Here is a 7792-nt window from a genome sequence, read left to right on the forward strand (position 1 = left end):
TGCCGCTTTTCTTCTTTGTGACATCTCATCACTTTCAACTCTAAATTCTAGCTTTAACTTTCATCAGAATGCCCGCGTGGCTTATATTTTAACACTTGCTGGATCCAGGGATTAGAGGGATCTGGAAACCCATGTTAACACCCCAAACTCATAATACAAACTGGAATGCAAAATTAAAAAATTCCTTCCAGTAGCACCTTAAAGACCAACTAAGTTAGTTCTTGGTATGAGCTTTCGTGTGCATGCACACTTCTTCAGATACAATGAAACAGAAGTTGCCAGATCCTTCTATATAGTGAGAAGGTGGGGAGGGGTATTACTCAGAAGGGTGGTGGGAATCAGAGATTGGCAGATAGCTGAGATGAGCCTGTTGACGACTCTTAACGACTGCAATAGGTCTTACAGGAAAAGGCAAGGGGTGAGAAGGTGAGAAATGGCTTAGTCATGTATAATGTGATAAGAATCCAATGTCTTTGTTCAGACCAGGTCTCTCCATGAATCTCCCATTCCCACCACCCTTCTGAGTAATACCCCTCCCCACCTTCTCACCATATAGAAGGATCTCCCATTCCCACCACCCTTCTGAGTAATACCCCTCCCTACCTTCTCACTATATAGAAGGATCTGGCAACTTCTGTTTCAGTGTATCTGAAGAAGTGTGCATGCACACGAAAGCTCATACCAAGAACTAACTTAGTTGGTCTTTAAGGTGCTACTGGAAGGAATTTTTTTATTTTGACTATGGCAGACCAACACGGCTACCTATCTGTAACTGGAATGCAAAAGGTCATGGTCAACAGGCTCTATTGCTCCAGCTCCACACAGAGACAACGGTTCATTTGCATATTGTCCTCCGGCAGTACAAAAGGCACGGCACTGAAATGGGTGGGCACTAATGCCCTCCTATATTTGTTTTCTCACTCTCTGTGTATACACACATAATGTTTATTAAATTTTGTTTTACAATTTAAAAAACTCCTTTTACATCCTTAAGATAGCAATGACCTCCCTTCTTGTCTTTCCATTGTTCATTTTACATATCATAAATCCCTGCATATTCTACAAAAACTATACCAATCAGTATTTCATTATTGCAGCCATCAAACCTTATTTACACTGTTGGATTTATCTTAACTCTGCCAGCGTTTTCAGCTGTACACAATTATTTCCCATATATTCAATAAATATATGCTCTCCTATATTTGCAATCAGTTAATGCATGCAGTTATGGAGCTCCAACTATTCCATAATTTTGAGAACTGTTAAGGCAGTGGTCCTCAAAGCGTGAGGATGGCAAGTATAGCAGGAAGGTTCAATCAAAGAAACATTTAAACATTTCAGTGTATTTTGATAACAAAGAATATATATACTGTATAGATAGATAGATAGATAGATAGATAGATAGATAGATAGATAGATATTCACAGAATATGGATGGGTCTCTCTTCAGAATGAGAGCCAGAGCTCCAAGTAATACTGAGTACAATCCTGGTTGTATTTCCAATGTATTATCAATAAAAACTTTGCGCAAGCAAATTTTTATTCTGAAAGTGTGGGCCAAAGGAAAAAGTTTAAGAAACCACTGTATTAAGGAGTAATTGAGAAAAAGAGTTGTCAGGGACAGTTCTCAGAAGGTTCCGTTTTCAGAGGTGAGAAATCTGTGACCCTCCAGATGATGATGGACTTCAATTCTCTTCATCCTTGGCTCACTGGCCATTCTGGCTGGGGCTGATGGGATAGCAGGTTTTTCAGCTGGGAAAGAATCAGGGATGGGGAAAGGGAGAACAGGGACAGGAGAACAAGCAGTGCATTTGTTTGAAACAAGACGTGGGAACATCTGTGGCCCTCCAGGTAATGTTTGACTCTAGCTCCCAGCCCCAGCCAGTGGTGCCAAAGGCTAGAGATGATGGGAACAGGAATCATAACTACATTGCAAGGGCTACAGATTTCCCATGCCTGCTGTAGATCTAACTCATGGGTAGGCAAACTAAGGCCCGGGGGCCGGATCCAGCCCATCGCCTTCTAAAGCTGGCCCACAGACAGTCCAGGAATCAGTGTGTTTTTACATGAGTAGAATGTGTCATTTTATTTAAAACGCATCTCTGGGTTATTTGTGGGGCATAGGAATTCGTTCATTTTTTTCCTTTCAAAATATAGTACGCCCCCCCCCAAAGGTCTGAGGGATAGAGGATCGGCCCCCTGCTGAAAAAAGTTTGCTGACCCCTGATCTAAGTCTAGTAAACAAATTTGGACCTTCTTTAAACAAACAAACTGCCTAAAAGTTCAGGAAATAAACCCAGCCTAAAAGTCTTAAGGAGACGCGAGTGGCGCTGTGGGTTAAACCACAGAGCCTAGGACTTGCTGATCAGAAGGTCTGCGGTTCGAATCCCCGCGATGGGGTGAGCTCCCGTTGCTCGGTCCCTGCTCCTGCCAACCTAGCAGTACCTAGGGTTAAGTACTTAATTCATTCCGGAGGTCCGTACTTAACCTGAAACTGCTCTTAACCTGAAGCACCACTTTAGCTAATGGGGCCTCCTGCTGCCGACGCACCGCCAGAGCACGATTTCTGTTCTCATCCTGAAGCAAAGTTCTTAACTCGAAGCACTATTTCTGGGTTAGCGGAGTCTGTAACCTGAAGTGCATGTAACCTGAAGCGTATGTAACCTGAGGTACCACTGTAACTAATTAGCTGATCAATTAAAAGTGTCCTTATCTGGGTGATAGTTGGAGCTTTCCCCATCTTCTACATTTTTGACACTGCTGAATTAGAACTGGTGTATTCCACAAACAAAAGGGACGTGGGTGGCGCTGTGGGTTAAACCAGAGCCTAGGACTTGCGAATCAGAAGGTCAGCGGTTCAAATCCCCACAACGGGGTGACCTCCCGTTGCTCGGTCCCTGCTCCTGCCAACCTAGCAGGTTGAAAGCACATCAAAGTGCAAGTATATAAATAGGTACCGCTCCGGCGGGAAGGTAAATGGTGTTTCTGTGCGCTGCTCTGGTTCGCCAGAAGCGGCTTAGTCATGCTGGCCACATGACCCAGAAGCTGTACGCCGGCTCCCTTGGCCAATAAAGCGAGATGAGCGCCGCAACCCCAGAGTCGGCCACGACTGGACCTAATGGCCAGGGGTCCCTTTACCTATTCCACAAACAGAACAATCTTTTCTAGAGGTTCAAACCTTTCCAGGCCTGTGGGCACAATAGCGGTTATCCGTGTGGGTCGTGGGTGCTGCTTCTTATAGTCACTCCTCTGCCCCCCCCATCACAAATCTTGCTATCCCAAAGGATCTAGGTAAAAATGATAGCCGTTAGACTGGGTGTATACACTCCTACTTATTCTGCACCCAGTGCATTCCAACCACATTAGCCACAATCCATATCTATCTTGTATACCGTCTTGTGAAATGCTGTACTTTGATGACATCCCCTCCCCCCAACCCCCCCCCCAAGCTTAGGTCCAGATTGAGAAAAGCAACCTATCTGCACATTTACCGTACTCTGTGCACTGCATTCAAAGTCAACGGGAGTGAGAGTGCGCACACAGCCTTAATCCTAAACCTAACGGGAGCGAGGATCACTCTCCCAATTTCCTCTTTAAGCTCTGTGCATTTTTCAAGCGATATGAAAAGCAATCACGCCATGACTCAAGGGGAAGCAAGGATCAGTGGCCTAGCGTGGGTTGTCAGCACCCGGGGCAAGTAATTTGCGCCCCCTAACCCGTGGATTTGCGCCCCCTAACCCCCAGATGTTGCGCCTGGTGCGGCCGGCCCCCCCTGCACCCCCCACGCTACGCCACTGGCAAGGAGGTGGGACTCGGAGACTTTGTGGGTGTGAGGATTTGCAAGTGTGCCGGTGCATCACTAGAATCCATTGAGGCGTTTATTTCCTGCTCCTTGGGCAGGAGGACAGAAGTTTGCTGCAGACTGAACTTCCTCTCCCCAGGGGTAACCAAGTAAAGATGGGTTGCTCAGCCACCTCCGGATGACAGACCTCTGCCATTTTTGCTGCACACAGGGAGAGGCTGGAACAACTACCGGTAGCTATCCTTGTGTCTCCTGAGGTTCTAATCCAGCCACGCTGCTTCATCTTCCAAAAGGAAGAGGCGCTGCTGCAGAAACCTCGCCCCTTCCATGCGAAAGGGCAGCCCCGGGGTTGTGTCTCTCCGCCCGCCTCGTTCCTGGTCCGCGCGGCAGGCGGGACTCCAACAGGTGCAGCTCGAGCCGCCCTCCGCGCGTGGCGGGGAAAGTGCCCCACTCCCACAGCAAGGGACGCCCCTGCTTCCCCCTCGCCCTCTGGACGCCTGACTCGGCTGCCCTGCCCTCCGAGAGACTCCCCGGGACGGTGGCGAGGATGGAGCCTTGGCCGCGGAGCGTCGGCGGAGAGACCGCGGCGTGGTCCCCGGCTTCGGCTCCTTGCCTGCCGGGCGGGCCTAACCCTCCTCGTGGCCTTTGCGGCCGCCCTCCCGGAGAAAGACGCCCGCCTCCTCTGGCCAGGCCCTGCCCCGCTCTCGGCTTCGGGAGGCGGCGTTGCCCGGTTCCCTCCCGGGGCGGGAAATTGGAAAGGGAAAGGTGCAAAAGAAAACAACCGCTCCTTTGAATAACTTTGTACATACTGTCTTGGGTTTAATAAACGAGGATCCTAGGGGATGCAGCTCACTAGACCCGAGTCTTCTCGTGTCGTTTCTTTTAAAACCATTGGGGGGTATATAATTTTTATTGACTTTTCTGTTTTACCATTTAAAGCACTCACTTTTACATCCTTAAGATATCTTTGACTTCTCTTTCCATGGTTCATTTTACATATCAGATATCCCTGCATATTTTACCAAAACAATATCACTTGGCATTCCATAAAACAACAGCATAAAAATATGTAAGAGCAGATAAAAATGGAAGAGATTCAAGCACAAAGGACTAGGTCCAATTTTATGGGTCAGGGAAAGGAAAAGTCTTTACAAGCTGTCGGCAGAAACTGAGGGGTAAACTGTAGTTCCTACGATTCTGGGTGTGTGACCGTGTGCTTTAAATGTGCTTCGCATGTATGGCGTGGCTGTGACCTTTCACACATGCTTGATTTTCTGAGAAAGCTGTAAAAAAAAGAGAGGTTTAAGAGTACTGCTGTAGATTTATGGTGAACACGATGGTTTGTAGAACCATGTATAAATTTCCAAGTTGGTCTCTGGCCAGGCCAGAGCACTTCTGTGCAGTGGCGTAGCGTGGGTTGTCAGCACCCGGGGCAAGGCAAGTAATTTGCGCCCCCTAGAGTGAGTGAGCCAGGCAGGGGCAGAGAGCTGCGAGCGCGCCCCCCCCCGATGTTGCGCCCGGTGCGGCCGCCCCCCCCTGCACCCCCACTGCTTCTGTGTCATGTAACCAGGCCCAGAATATTGGTATCAAATGAGTGTCACATTTTGTGTCACATGCACTTCATTCTAATTCAGTAATATTGGAACTTTCTCAAAGAGGGGAATTACACGCACTAAAATAAATATTGGAAGAGGAAGTGTGAATCATTGGTGCTCCATTCCCCAATATATATAATATATGTACACATTGGGGGATGTGGGGGCACCAGTAACTCACACTTCCTCTTCCAGTTTACTATAAAATGTTTCCTCAGATAACTAGCAAAAATGTGCATGTTCCAGATAACTGGAATTTGAAAATCTCACTGCAGGGGAAGGTGTGCCGTTCCCTTTCAGCAACATACCGCCCCGAAGTAAGAAAGAAATTTCCGCAAACTAATGTGGAAAATGTTGCAAAATGCAATTCTGGACCTCCTGAAGATCTGGTTGAATAGTTCTTCTAATGCCTGGGTATCGCTGACTTGCAGTGGCTCTGTAAGGATGTTTCCTAGCAGCCTTATGTGGAAATGCCTGGGACCCAACCTCCTGCATACAGAGCATGCACTCTGAAACGGAGCTATAACCCTACCCCAACGTGCACTTACTAGGGAGTAAGTCTTTGGAAGCACTCGGACTTCCTTCGAAGTAAACTTACTTAGGGTCAAACCGCATTCCTCACGATCAGGAGAAAACAAAAGGGCCTGACTGAACATGCAATATTGTATACCTAGATACTCTCAATTGCAGAAATTGGACACATCTTTGTTTAGAGTGGCCTGACACTTGGCCAAAGGAATGGGCACCGATTTGTATACGCTGTGTGTAGATGGACATTTAAAAAGTAGTTTATATCCTACTAAGTCATAGTCACTAGACCCATTAATTTCAGTGATTCCATATATGACTTAGCTGGATATATGATATTACCTTGAGTATGGTTGAAGTGTTAGGTTGCCCTATCATTCTACATGGGAATATTATACATCTCACTGTAGTGGGGAAGACTGTGGCCTGTGTGTTTGTGCTTAGTCTGCTGCCAAGGTGATATCTGTTGATGGGCAACTTCAGCGCCCCTGCTCTTCCTTCTGTATCTACCAGACCTGAAATGCATAGCCATTCAAATAGAGGACACCTTCATACAGAGAACTGTCACCTGTCCACATCTTAAGCCTCTGATAGCCCTGAAAACTGACAACTGTCTTCTGTAAAACAGGACTCCTGAGCATCTTATATTTGCTGCTCTTCTTCTGCTGATGAGTGAACGTGATGCCATTTCTCTTTCATCCCGGCTTTTTCCACATTCTGCATAATCTAAATAGGATCCATTTGTTTGTATATTTAGGTTACTTCCTAAACAAACAATGTAAATTAAGAGACAGTCTTTATATATATATAAAAGGTAAGTATTTTGTTCCCTGTGGCTGGGAGTGCTAGGATGAGAAGCACCCATGTAATCCACCTTGTCTTAGACACACACCAGTGATATATCAGGGGAGCACCTTGCTTGATTTAGTTTTTTGGGGGGGAGAGATAGATAAAGAGATAGAGAGAGAGGTTGCATTGGAAGTAAGCAAGGGCACCGCAGGGACTTGAACCCCGTCCTGGAAACCAGGAGTGCCAACCACCAGCGCCTTTTGCTTTTTTTTCTTTTTCTTTTTTTGGCAATGCAACAAGATGAAAAGCAAAACCTGAGCGAACACTCTGAATATTGAATGTTCTCTCAGGAAAAAGAAAACCCTTAAGAGTTATGAAGTTGCAGACAGAACACAATCAAAGTTTTATCCCTTGCCAAGCTAGGGATATTCACCTAGATGTGTTTAAGTCACAGAGTGCCATTTTGACTGCCATTAATTTGCAGGGCAGAACAGAGAGAGAGGCTGGTTCCAGTCTTAAAACTCACCTTTTTGTTTGTCCCTCTGAAGTGTGAATTCATGGGCCTGGAAGTTCCTTCTGCTGGTCTGTGAAAAGCAATCTGGACTCATTAGCTTGTCCCCAGCCTATTCCCGCTAATTCCAGAGAAATGTTCTTACCAGCCTGACTTCTGCAGGAGGAGCTGGCTTCCCCTGAGTGTGGTGGGCTCTTGGACAGAACTGTGAAGAGATCAAGCAAACGGAAATGGAGAGGCCAGCATAAAAGGATTGTACTGAAAAAGATCACTGAATTGTGGAGTGTGAAGTTCACTTGCCGTTAAGTTTCCTGAAGGTTTGCAAAATTCCATTTCTTGTGTCACTGGGGTGCACCTGGAAGAGACTAGGGTCTTCAGCAGCCCTCCCCTCCAGACACAGAGGAGCAAAAACAGCAGGTTACCTAAAGCAGTGCAGTCAAGATGCAGATATCTCTCAATCCTATGCTGCAGATGTTCACTTGATATATCAAGAGCTCTGACGCTGCCTCTTACTTGTCAGTTGAGCAGATCTGCTTCAGGCACAGGTAGCTCTGTGAGGTCTGTAAA

The 7792-nt window shown here is 46.6% G+C and overlaps 1 long non-coding RNA gene across 1 annotated transcript; it reads right to left on the reverse strand.

The window, feature by feature from the left end:
• Window positions 1–4897: 4897 nt before the first annotated feature.
• LOC310698652 lies at window positions 4898–7792 on the reverse strand. Its single transcript, XR_014521661.1, has 4 exons — window positions 7648–7792; window positions 7371–7430; window positions 7241–7298; window positions 4898–5085 (listed from the first exon to the last, which is right to left on the reverse strand). It is a non-coding gene; the product is annotated as an uncharacterized lncRNA (long non-coding RNA).

The sequence above is a fragment of the Podarcis liolepis genome, assembly GCF_965112155.1.
Source record: "Podarcis liolepis genome assembly, chromosome: Z".
In the NCBI taxonomy this organism is placed as follows: domain Eukaryota; kingdom Metazoa; phylum Chordata; class Lepidosauria; order Squamata; family Lacertidae; genus Podarcis; species Podarcis liolepis.